The sequence below is a fragment of the Rhinatrema bivittatum genome, chromosome 2, assembly GCF_901001135.1.
Source record: "Rhinatrema bivittatum chromosome 2, aRhiBiv1.1, whole genome shotgun sequence".
NCBI lineage: Eukaryota > Metazoa > Chordata > Amphibia > Gymnophiona > Rhinatrematidae > Rhinatrema > Rhinatrema bivittatum.
Window position 1 is genome coordinate 556,184,055 of NC_042616.1, and position 13,657 is coordinate 556,197,711.

The 13,657-nt window shown below is 45.1% G+C and overlaps 1 protein-coding gene across 4 annotated transcripts in view; it reads left to right on the plus strand.

Moving 5' to 3' along the window:
• The window catches only part of TMX3 (thioredoxin related transmembrane protein 3), a 306,294-nt gene that overhangs the window by 132,562 nt on the left and 160,075 nt on the right, over nucleotides 1-13,657 (plus strand). The window lies entirely within an intron of this gene.

Below are 13,657 nucleotides of genomic sequence, written 5' to 3' on the forward strand. Positions count from 1 at the left end.
GAATCCCACTTTTATTCCTAAAGTAGCCTTCATGTTTCAGCTAAATCTAATAAATCTACCCTTAGTGTATCTGATTCTCTTGTTAAAAAAGTGATAGGTTGTGGCATACTTTGGATGTGGAAAGAGTACTACAGATTTTCCCGTCTATAGCAGGATGAATCAGCCATGCTGTCATGGGATCTGTCAATCAGGTCCAGGAGGCGGAGCTTTACCAAGCAGAGATTTAGATTTTAGCTCTCTGCGGCTTCACATGTGTTCCCATGCAGGAAAGTAACAGATTCTCCTCAGTCTGTTCTTTCTGCGAGCGGGATCGCACGCGGGACTGACTTCTTCTCAACATTTATTATTTTTTCTTAGAAATGTCAAAGTCGGGGTTTAAACCTTGTACCTGTGGCAAGGTAATGTCGGCCACGGATGGCCATGACCGATGTTACCGATGCCTGGGGCCAGAGCACAAATTACAAAATTGTGAATTTTGTGCCCGAATGTCCCCAAGAGCCCAAAAACAGCGGACTTATAGGATACGGGAACTTTTCAGTTTTTCGGAGCCATTGGAGGCTCGTTCTTCGCCTGGCCCCTCGACGACAACGGCTACATCAAAAAAATGAGCATCGTCGTGGGATCCTCAACCCTCCAGGCTTGGAGGTAAGGACTTGCTGAGACAACATAGGCCACCGGATCCGAGAGGACCGAGAGAGCCTCGGCGATGGGCGCAGGAAACAACGGCGCCTACAACTTATGCGCTCGAAGTACCTTCTGCGCCCAAATCACCGTCGGCACATAAACCTTCTGCGCTCAAAATGACATCTGCGCACATGGCACCGAAGGCATTGGAGCATACGGCAGCAAAGAAATTTGAAGCACAGTGCACTACAACAGTCCAAACACCCATATCATTCAATACCACAGGGGTTAAAACGACATCAGTCTCCAGATGTACCTCATTCCACCTCTTCAGATTCCAGTTCTACAGAGGTGAAATCAAAACGTATCAGATGATCACCGTCAGGAAGTGGAATCCACACAGGACGCCATCACCATAGGCAATCACGTCACTCACATCAAAAGGCTGTGAAAACGTGAGACACATGGGAAGTGAGCCCTTCTACTTCTAGGTCATCTCATGCACGAAGTGTAGGCACCTTATCTCATAGAGACATAATACAAATCACTTCCTCTGCTGCATCTTCATCCTCAGATAATTCTGTTAGGACCACAGAGGGCAAGATGGAGAAGAAGTATGATGTGCCAAGTGCTTCCCCTCAAATTCCTCCGGTGCAACCTAAAGCATGTGAGTGTTACCAAAACAATCTGGTTGTTCAACAATGCCTCCTTAAACAAAAGAGGCATTTTTTCAATTATCCCAATCGTTGGCAGGGTTTACGAAACTCTTCAATCATCCTTTAAGATGTCCAACGAACTATCTGTGAGTTCCCCGGAACACAGTATACATACCTCTAGAGAACCGTCGGTGGAGCCTCCGGCATCCCCGACAGCAAAACGTCCAATTTCACCAATTCAACAGCAAGATACAACTATCGATTCTCTGTCTCCGCAAACATCCCCATCGTCATCTACCGGATTCCTATCTGATCCACAGGAACAACCGCACAAACAGTATTCCCCTCCAGAGGACCTGACATGCCCAAAAGTTTTAGAAAAATTGGGCACGATATTACATCTGGAGGTACAAAAGGAGACAGACCCTACATCAGAAACCTTTGGTCTCCTAAAGATTTTTTATGCTCCGGGAGAACCAACATCTTTCCCACCACAGGAAGAATTACATACCATCTTACAGAAATCTTGGGAAACACCTTACTCTCTGTCAGCGGTTTCAAAGAAAACGGCTATAAAATTTTGCTTGCGGAAAACATTGCCTTACTCTATGCCTCAACTACCACATGCTTCAATTATGGTAGAGTCTGCAATGCAAAGATTCAAAAAATCAAAGTCGCATACCTCATATCCACCAAGCAAAGACAACCGATATTTAGATGAGTTTGGCAGAAAGATGCACCATAACTCAATGTTGAATGCCCGCATTATGCACCATCAATTCTACATGGTACAGTACCTATGAGTGCATACAGGCCACAAAAGGTATGCTTTCCTCGACAGCTGATCAGATACCACAGCCTCTTCATGACATGGAAGAGTGTTCTCGACACCTTCTGCGGTCTATATATGAGGGATTTGAAACATCTTCTAGAGCATCTGCAACAGCCATCGCAGCCCGTAGGATGGCATGGTTACGTTCTAGTACGATACGAGAAGATTTACATGAGAAACTAACTAACCTCCCGTGTACAGGAGCCAACCTGTTCGGAGAACGATTTCAAGACACAGTCGGCAAATTAAGATGAAGCTCTAGCAGTCCAATCATTAACATCACAACCTCCCTACTCGATCACGCGTCGTTATGTAGGATCTACTCGTAGACAATCCTATGCCCGTAGGCCTTACAGTAGGGATGTGAATCGTTTTTGAACGATTAAAATTATCGTCAGATAATTTTAAAATCGTCCTAAATCGTTAGAGTGCACGATACAATACAAATGCCCCCGATTTATCATCAGGGGCATTTGTATTGTATCGTTAAATAGGGCACGGGAATTATTTGGGGAAGGGCGGGAAAACCGGCACACCAAAAACAACCCCTAACCCCCCCCCGACCCTTTAAAACCAATTCCTTACCCTCCCCCACCCTCCCGAACCCCCCAAAATGTTAAATTACCTGGTGGTCTGGGGGGGTCCCGGCGCGATCTCCCGCTCTCGGGCCATCGGCACCATTTTGGCTGCCACTAATTAAAATGGCGCCGATGGCCCGATTTAAAAAAAAAAAAACAAAAACACCCCCAAAAAAAAACAAACCCACCCGACCCTTTAAATCGACCCCACCCTCCGACCCCCCCCAAAACCTTTTAAAATTACCTAGTGGTCCAGGGGGCCTCGGTGAGAGGAGAGATCCAGGGAGGCCTCGGGGACAGATTTCCCGTTCCCAGGCATCAGCTTTTCTTTACTCATCAGCCCCTATTATACTATACTCTATAATATGGGCTGATGAGTAAAGATGGCCGGCGCCATCTTTAAAGATGGCGCCGGCCATCCAGTGCTCCTACCATGTGACAGGGGCCGGCGAATGGCACGGATACCCTGTCACATGGTAAGGGCAAAGGGGCATCGGCGCAATTTATTTTTAGAACAGCTGATGCCTGAAAACGGGAAATCTCTCCCCGAGGCCCCCCTGGATCTCTCCTCTCCCCGAGACCCCCCTGGACCACCAGATAATTTTAAAAGTTTTTTGGGGGGGTCGATTTAAAGGGTTGGGTGGGTTTATTTTTTTTAGCAGCGCGGGCCTCCCTAAAAAAAAATTAGCGATGTGAATTGGAATCGGAAACAATTCCAATTCACATATCTTAACGATCAGATTCCCCCCCCCCCCCCAGCCGAATCTGATCGTTAAGACGATCTGGCACACGATTCACATCTCTACCTTACAGGTCTTATCAATCCTTTCGTACACAGACGTATCCATCTTACCCTCGTCCTCTGCCGAATCAACACAACACAACTCAACGTAGGAGTAAGCCACGTAACCAAAGACAGACACAACAACCAGCTGCTGCAGTAAAATCAACGCCATCTTTTTAATAACCCATCAAGCACCACCTGGCAGAATTCATTCTTGCCTGACAGCTTGGGAGAGAATAACAACCGATCAATGGGTTTTAGAGAGAGTACGACATGGCTACCAACTCCAATTTACCACAAAACCCATACTACCTCACCTTTCCACTTTAAAGAGTCAAAGCTTCCAACCATAAGGGAGGGAATTGCTTTGCTTCGCAAACAGCAGGCCATTCGACAGATTGTCCCGAAGACCTGACAGATAGGGTTTTATTCCCCATACTTCTTCATACCCAAAAAGTTGGGTGGCCTTCGCCCCATATTAGATCTACGGGAATTGAACAAATTCCTGACCAAAGAGAAATTCAAGATGTTATTATTGAAATCGATCTACCTCTGATTCAACCCAATGACTGGAAGGATGATCTGAAGGATGCTTACACACCATCTATCCTCTTGGCGTTACCTATGCTTTCACTACAGCCATCAACGCTACCAGTACACGGTTCTTCCCTTTGGACTATCGGCTGCACCCAGGGTTTTCACCAAATGTATGGTTGTGGTGGTGGCTCATCTCAGACAACAGGGTATGATCATCTTTCCACATCTGGACAATTGGCTAATAATATCCTGGACATCTTACTCGATTACCTTCGACAGGTGATACAGTGCTTACAAGAATTGGGGTTAGTGATCAATTTTCAGAAATCACATCTCCAACCAACACAAAGACTACAGTTTATAGGAGCAGGCCTGGACACCGTTCGCAACTGGGCATATCTCCCAACAGAAAGAATAACACAACTACATCAACTTCTCTACTCGTTGAACAACACTCAAAGGCTGTCGGCGAGACAAATTTTGGTAGTCCTTGGCCACATGGCGGTGGCTATTTTCACGGTTCCCAACACCAGGCTACACATGAGATGCCTGCAATGGGGACTAAAACGTCAATGGAAACAACACTCACAACCGTTGACACAGAAGTTATCGTTTACCTCCGAGATGAAACAGGACATAATATTGTGACTCCTAGACTCCACCCTGTCCAAAGGAGCATTATTCAGTCCTCCTCCTCACAACGCAGTTTAAACTATAGATGCGTCTCGCAGGGGATGGGGAGCACATCTCGAGATTTACAAAACCCAAGGGTTATGGACAATCTCTGAGCAGACCCTGCAGATAAATTTATTGGAGCTCAGAGCAATTCGAAATGCGTTACAAGTGTTTCAAGATCACTTAAAGGGCCGCAGGGTCATGATCTACACAGACAATCAAGTGGCAATGTTTTATATCAATAAGCAAGGGGGGTCCGGTTCATGGTCCCTTTGCAAGGAGATGCTAACAATCTTCAAACATGCTCACCAACATTGCATACATCTGCAAGCAACTTACCTACCAGGAGTAGCAAATACAAGAGTGAAAAGGCTAAGTCGCATCTTTCATCCTCACGAATGGACACTCAATTCGGAGGTAGCCCAAGACATCTTCATTCAATGGGGTATGCCTGCAATAGATCTCTTTGCAACAGAGATCAACGCTCAAGTGCTCGATAAGACCAAGTCAGTTCAGGATTGCCCAGGATGCCTTCCTCATTCCGTGGACGACAAGCCTCCTGTATGCCTTTCCTCCCATACCACTCATAACAAGGACAATTCAAAAGTGCATAGCAGACAACTCAACTGATACTCGTAGCTCCAGCCTGGCCAAGGCAACCGTGATAGTTTCCTTCTCCGACTGTCCATCTCGGACCCAAGTCTGTTACCAAATCGCCAAGATCTTCTCTTCCAAGATCAAGGAACGCTTCTACACCTGCTACACTCATCTCTCCATTTGACAGCATGGAGATTGAGAGGCTCCTTTTAACAGAACAGGGAGTTTCCACTTCGGCACAGTCCATTTTGTTAGAATCCAGGAATCTCTCAACAAGGAAAAACTAGTTATAAATGGAAACGATACTCAAACTGGTGCACTTCTAACGCCATTAGACTGTTCACCTGAGTTACTCATGGATTATCTACATACACTGTACACAGCTGGTCTTGCAACATCATCCATTAGGGTTCATCTCAGTGCCATAGCAGCATATCACAGACCACTTAACAATATTCCTATTTCCAATCATCCCTTACTATCTCTAGGCATCCACCACCCTCTCCGTGAAGAAATACTTCCTGACATTGGTTCTCAGTCTTCCTCCCTGGAGTTTCGAATCATGACCCCTAGTTCTACTGATTTTTTTTCCAATGGAAAAGGTTTGTTGTTGACCATGGATCATTAAAACCTTTCAAGTATCTGAAAGTCTGTATCATATCTCCCCTGCTCCTCCTCTCCTCCTGGGTATATATATTTAGGTTCTTCAATCTCTCCTCATAAGTCATTTTATGAAGACCTTCCACCTTTTTGGTTGCCCTTCTCTGAACTGCCTCCATCCTGTCTCTGTCCATTTGGAGATACGGTCTCCAGAACTGAGCACAGTACTCCAGGTGAGGCCTCACCAGGGACCTGTACAAGGGGATAATCACTTCCCTTTTCTTACTCTATATTCCTCTCTCTATGCAGCCCAGCATGCTTCTGGCTTTAGCTATCGCCTTGTCACATTGTTTCGCTGACTTTAGATCGCTAGACACTATCACCCCAAGGTCTCTCTCCTGCGCCGTGCACATCAACCCTTCACCTCCCATCAAATTAGTTATTTCGGATTTCCACACCTCATATGCATGACTCTGCACTTCTTGGCATTGAATCTCAGCTTATATTCTATAATACTCCTTTCTGAGTTGACAACACCAAAATTATATATTCAACACAACGTCAACATTGAATTCTAAATTTAGATTTCAAGAAAGAATCCCATTTTCTATCAAATCGCATATATCAGGTATGAGTATGATAGACCTTCATAACATCCCACGGTATTTCGGGCATGACTGCTCCATTTTTAAACTGTTAATGGGGCCATCTTTAATCATTGGTCTTTAATCAATCCTGTGAGACTCATTTTTTCATTTTCTGTTTTTTTTCTTATTTATATAAAATATGTTGAGTGCTTCTCTTAAACATATATTGAAATGCTGTTCTCTTGCTATTTTGCACAAAGAAGTAAATTCAGGGTAACTTCCTTTAGCAGATACAGTTCGATGTGATCACATTTCGTGTCCCAGCTGCCTCAGGAACCTCTCTGGTATCAGGGTTCACACTCCGTTGCTTATGTGTCATAAGTTATTCTTTGTTTCATCTAATGGTTATTTGATCCGCGAGCGTTTTCATTATGTCGTCGCAGCACTGGAGATAGCTCTGATATTTGAAAATTTTGGATGCCATGGTATCCTACATTCCCATGTACATTCTGTAGTCACATATTTTACAGAAATAGCAAAGGAGCTTCTTTAAAATTGTTAACTACATTGTGACTGGGGCTGTTGATTACTCTGTTCTAGACGACATGCCTCCTAAGTCCCAAGAAGTGATCTGTTACAATAAGCATTACCACAACCTTAACATTCAAATGTCTTGTGGCAACAGATGACCAATGTAACAGTCAAGTTTCCTGGATTCTGTCATGATGGTATTAGTGACTGTTGTTAGATACAACATCCTCTTAATGGAGCATAGGCAACACAAATTTTTCTACTGGAATAAAATAGCGGTTAGCTTTTATTTCTTTAATACGATATTTGAATATTGGTGCATGAACCTAGACTATTTTGTAATGTAATACAAAATACCACTGAACTTCCTACAGTTTTGTACAGGGTGGGTGGGTGGATTCCAATCAGTTTTTCAATAATTATTCCTTTCCCAACTCCATATGTCACATAAATAATTATGACCATCATACTAGGCATCATCCAAAATGTTTCACACACATAAGAATCTCCACCTTATAGGTCATCTCGTCACTTTTTAAATAGGTTTTTATTTTTTTTTTTTGCAAATAAAAAGTTTAAATAAGTGCTTTGACTCATAAATGTCTTACTTATGTCTTTAAACTTGTTAATCACTGTTGCATCTGCACCTAGGTTTTAGTTTTTTTTTTACTTATGTTTTATGCTCCTCACAACATCCACTGAGCCCATTTATTTACTTACATATCATGGATGGTATGTATGTAAGTCAATAATTGAAACCTATTCTTAGCATCTTCCGCTTTCAACATGGCTCTGTGCCGGAAATATCATTACTCAATCATCCACTCCTGTACTCTTTAAATGACCGCATCAGTCACACCATTTAAATCAATGAATGCCATTCTATCTTATTATTGAGTCCACTGGGGCAGACCGTATCAAAATGAAAAACATAATGTTGTACATGGTAATTTAAGCGTGCAGACTCATCTCCTCCCCGCAGTTCTTCCTTAATCCATTCAATAATTCTTCATTTTGTAATGTAATATTCATACATTTATGATGTAAGCAGAGGATTGGTTTAACATTTGATTTAAAATGTGTTTGTGTCCCATTGTTTTTATTTAAAACTTCATGACCTAAATTGCACTTAAAAAGGTACCAAAAGAGAATTGTTCAAGGATTGGAGGGTGGACAACTGTTCTCAACTTAATACCTATTGTCTGCCCTTATGTCAGTTGTGAACATGCTTGGTAGTTCATCTCAATTTCAGATGGGCATGATGGCATTAAGAGGGAGATGCATAAAATAAAATGGAATAGTGAAATGAGGGTAATGTATTTCACAAATCGAAGTGATGGCACCTTAAAATGCCTTATGAAAGGGATTTACTCGATGCTTCTGATTTTATATTACTCCTTCAAGACATTTTTTATAGCAGAGGCGCCTTTAATTTTTATTCTTGATGCAAGGTTAATAACTTTGAGACCGATGTAATAAAATGTGAATAAATAAATGAGCTAACATTTAGCATTTTTATAGATATATTTTTTACTTGTGGTTTTTTTTTAAACTCCTATTGCAAATATATTGGGAATTTATTAAAAATGCACCAAGTCGAAATGTATGCTAAAACCTGAGTAAAACGGTGTATTAAGATTAGCACACATTTTTACATCAGCTAGTAGTAAAGTTTTCTAATCTTTCTACTATTTTTAACCTAAAAAAATTGGAGACTCTGGTCCCATCTGTGATTCAGCCCCACTGTCCCTGCATTAGAGAGACTCTGCCCCAAGACCAGAGAACCCCCAACCGACCTACAACCTCTCCCACCCACCCACTAACTAAACCACTGTTCCTACCATCTCCTCACTACCCCTCCCTACAGGCCCCCCAAAGCCCTTCCTCCGTATGTATGTATCCTGAAAAATGCCACCTATATTGCCTACTGGCCTTTTAAAAGTGACCTTGGCTAAACTTTCCTCATTTTTAAATAGTTGGCAAGAAAACCAAAAGAGAGAATTATTCTACAGGATAGATACATATTAGGGGGGGGGGGGGGGCTGTAGGGTGTTGGAGGTAGGTCGGTTGAGAATAGTGTTCCTGGGCTGGACCAGTGACTTTAGCTTGAAACCCTGCCATATTTAAATGGCTGACAAGGGAAACAGGAGAAGGAGGGTGGTCTACAAGTTACATAAGTATGGGGCAGCACGTAATATGGGTACATGGGATAGTGGGTAGATGAAGGGGGCGGGGGGAGAGTCACTCTGATTTGGGGGTTCCATGGCAGAGTCCTTATAGTTAAGAGATTTGGAACTTGGGTACCTCAGTGTTTTAGCTTGTTTTTTATAGACTTAAAAATGTAACTCCTGGGTCAAAGATGGAATAAAATTAACTCATGTTTCTGGGATTAGTGTTAGTCTATGTTGCTGTGCCACTGTGCTCCTGGACCTGGGTTTCCCAGGTGCAGTGGCCCACTCCAAACCCAAGAGGCCCTAGTCTAGGTTCACACCCATGCTGGTACAACACCAGACTAATACCAGCCCCAGAAATGTGAGTTAACTTTATTTTATCTCTGACTCAAGTTAAATTTCCAGCATGAAAAAAAAAAAAAAAGTGAGCTTCAGGGTTTTAATAAATCTTCTCGCAATAAGTAGTATGTCATCCTTTCAGTTAAATGGAATTTGCACAAAGGTGGTCTAAAATTTTGCACAAACGTTTACTTGCATTTTTAGTACATATTTTTTGTGTGTAAATCCTTATTAAATAGTGAATAAAGTTTAGCTCACAAAAATGTGCACTGAAATGTGAGTAAAAACAGGGCAAGCTTAGCATATCTGATTACATCACTCTTTGTGTTGTAAAGTTTTGAGTCTAGAATTTTGGTGAATCCAGCCCAAGTCATATGACTAACACCTTTATGGTTTTAGGGACTTTGTGCCCATGCCAAATGACTTTAAATACTTTGAAACCTGCTTGAAAATCTTTTAATGTGGTGTAATTATGATTCTCCAAGAACAAGCAGGATGGTAGTCCTCAATCATGTTACATCATCAGATGGAGCCCAGTACAGAAAATGTTTGTCAAATGGTGCAGCCAGCTCTGATGCACCAAGCCCCTTTGCGGTCGAGGGGAGTATTGTTGCTGCTGCCGCCTGTTCCCATTTTGGTGAGAGACTCTTCGGCCATGGAAGGGCTGCCGGGGTGCTGGTGCCTTGCTTGTGCAAGACGCCCCAACAACCTCTGGCTCTCCCAGGGCCCTTGGGACCAATACATACAGTACCATTGATGCCCCCAGAGCTCCTAAAGGCAGTAGATCCATAGGCATCCATGTGACCCCCTAATCCTTTCCACTGCTTGCGGTTCTGCCTTTGGCTGGACGCTTAAGGCGTTCTAACCCCCCCCCCCCTCCCGCGTTTCCGGTCGTTCAAAATGAAGGTAGGCTCCTTATGATCCCTGGGAAGGGGAAGCATCCTTTCCCTCCACAGAGGAATTGGAGGATTTGCCTTCGAAGCCCCCTCCACCTGAGGAGAGGCGGAAGTCATAGTCTCCCCCTCCCCTCCCCTGAGGATCTTTCCTTCTAGGGGTTCTTTAAGGCCATGGTGGAGTCGGTGCCTTTCTAGCTTTTAACGGAGCATGATTCTCAGCACAAGATATTTGGAGGTCCCTGCAATTTCTGGATGAGCCTAAGGAAGTAGTGGCTGTCCCAGCCCATGACATTTTTAAGGAACTGGTAGCCCAATTCTGGGAGCGCCCCATCCCTGTTCCTCCTGTGAATCGTAAGACGGACGCAGTCTATCTGGTCCGGCCTACCACCGTTTTGAACGTCGGCAGCTTCCTCACCAATCTGTGGTGGTGGAATCCGCCCTAAAGAAGGCAATGAGGCTTTGCACTCATGCCTCTACTTTCCCCAGGCCGTGAGCATAGAGCTCTGGACGGTCTCAGACGCCGGGTGTTTCAAGGCTCTATGTTAGCGGCCAGGATCGCTTGCTATTAACTCTATATGGGTCAGTACTCCAGGAACTTCTGGAAACAAGCCCCAAGAGTAATTTCAGAAGGTTATGCAGCTAGGCCTGGAATGTGGTAAACACAAGGTCTGCTCTGCATACGTGTTCGAGATGGCTATTAGAATTGCTGAAGCAGGCATTGGGGCTCACTGTATGGCTTGGCTGCGCTTCTCCAATCTGTACCCTGAGATGCAGGACCGTCTGGAAGATCTGCCTTGTACGTGTGAAAACCTATTCGGGGACTGAAGGACTATCATAAAATCCTTCAACAGTTGTCAGCCACTTCTTCAGACACCTAGCCTTCCAGCAAAAAGCTTCCTAGAAGTGTCCGAGGTGGCTTCAGCAATACAGAGGGCACGACAACTTCATACGCCCCGTCTGACTCTGGCCCTGCCACAAAACCCCGTTGTAAGATTTTGACTGGAGGCCAGGGAGTCCCTGCTATGTAGTGTTGAAACACCCCCCCCCCCCCCCCCAGTGGGGGGGCCTCCTGCAGTTATCCGCAGACTGATGGACTTCAATTACATCTGACCTCTGGGTCATGTCCATCGTACGGCCAGGGTACAAATTGCATTTCCAACGAGTTCCACCCCGCTTTCCTCCGTGTCCACAGTGGAAAGAAGTAGGGAACCAGTAGCTGCTTTAAGTAGAGCGCTCTGCCCTCTTAATGGCTCAAGCGGTTGAACCAGTCCCGCCAAGCGTTTTACTCCAGGTATTTCCTGTTTCCCAAGAAAACTGGTGGCCTTCGCCCCTGTCAGGATTTGAGGGCATTGAACCGGTTTCTGGTTAGGGAGAAGTTCAAAATGGTCTCATTGAGCACATTGATTCCCCTCCTCAAGGCAGGGGATTGGATCTGCTCTCTCTATCTCAGATGCATATGCCCATATCCCCATTTCTCCGGCGGATTGGAGGTATCTACGAGGACTAACACTACCAGTACCGCGTACTGCCCTTCAGCCTACAGTCAGTGCCCAGTGTGTTCACCAAATACCTGGCGGTAGTGGGGGCCTATCTTTGGAGGCAAGGGATTCATGTCTTCCCTTACTGGCTTTTCAAGAGCGACTCTAGGCAGGGAGCAGTGCATTCCCTGCAGGTCACAATACACGTCTTGGGTTGGAGGTTCATGTTGCAGACCTCCACACTCAGGGTCTTTGGTCCTTGCAGGAGATGCAGTCCCAGATAAACTTCCTGGAATTACAGGTGATCTGGTACACGCTGAAGGCATTCAGAAAGCACCTGCACAGCAAAGTGGTCCTTGTTCAGACCGACAATCAGGTGGTGAGGGAGGGAGGAACAGGGTCATCTGTCAGGAAGCAGTCCAGATCTGGTTGTGGGCCCTTGAATGGCCTTCTCCTCTGGGTGGTGTATCTCCCCGGGATGGACAGCATCCTAGCAGACTCCTTGAGTCGGGCCTTCCAACCTCACGAGAGGTCCTGCAATTGAAGTAGCAAACCACATTTTTCGCTTGTGGGGGTCCCCAGACATAGACCTGTTTGTTTCCCCAGAAAACAAGAAAGTGGATCGATTCTGCTCCCTGGGCTGGGTGAGCAGAGGATCAATGTCTGATGCCTTTCCACTTCACTGGGGCACTGGTCTGCTATACGCTTACCCTTCCTTCCACTGATCTCAAAAATACTCCAAAAGCTCCAACAGGACCTAGGTACCATGATCCTGGTCACATCTTTTTGGCCTCACCAGGTCTGATTCCTGCTTCTGCGGGAGCTGGCCTCACACCCTCCAATCCAGTTGGCGACTGCTCCGGACCTTATCTCTCAGGACCAGGGCAGGGTCCTCCACTCCAACCTCCAAGCCCTGTCACTCATGGCTTGGATGTTGACTGTGTGATGGTACAGGCTCTGGGCCTTTTGGAAAGTGTTTCTTGAGTCGTCTTGGAGTCTAGAAAGCTCTCCATGAAAAAATCTTACCATCACAAGTAGAAGGAGTTTTCAGCTTGGTGTGTGGGACACCGTCTGGATCCCCTTCTCTTGTTCCTCACCGGAGCTTTTAGACTACCTATTGTACCTCTCCGAGTCTGGTCTACAGACCACTTCGGTGAGGGTTCACCTTAATGCCATCGGGGCATACCATCAGGGAAGATGGTGCCTCCATTTCCATCTCCATCCGCTTGTGGGGTGGTTCCTGAGGGACTTGTTGCAACTTAAACCTACCACTTGGCCTCCAGTGGTCTCCTGTGACCTCAACAAAGTCCTGTCCCAGCTCATGAAGGCTCCTTTTGAGCCCTTGAGATCTTGCGAACTGAAGTACCTGGACGGTTACTTCAGCACACATGGTCAGTGAACTTCAAGTTCTGGTGTCACACCCCCATTATACCAAATTTTTGTCATAAGGTGTTCCTGCTTATGCTTCCGAAGTTCCTCCCTAAGATGGTCTCTAAGTTCCATCTCAATCATTCTATTGTCTTGCCTTTTTTCCAAGGCTGCATGCTCACCAAGGTGAGCAGGCACTGCATACTCTGGATTGTAAAAGGGCTTTGGTTTCTTATCTGGAATGAACGGCTCCTCACCACCTGTCCAAGCAACATTTTGTCTCCTTTGACAAAAACAGGTTGGGAGTGGCAGTGTCTAAGCAGACTTTATCCCATTGGCTAGCAGACTGTATTTCCTTCTGCTACGCTCAAGCGGGCTTGCAGCTTGAAGATCACATCTCTGCT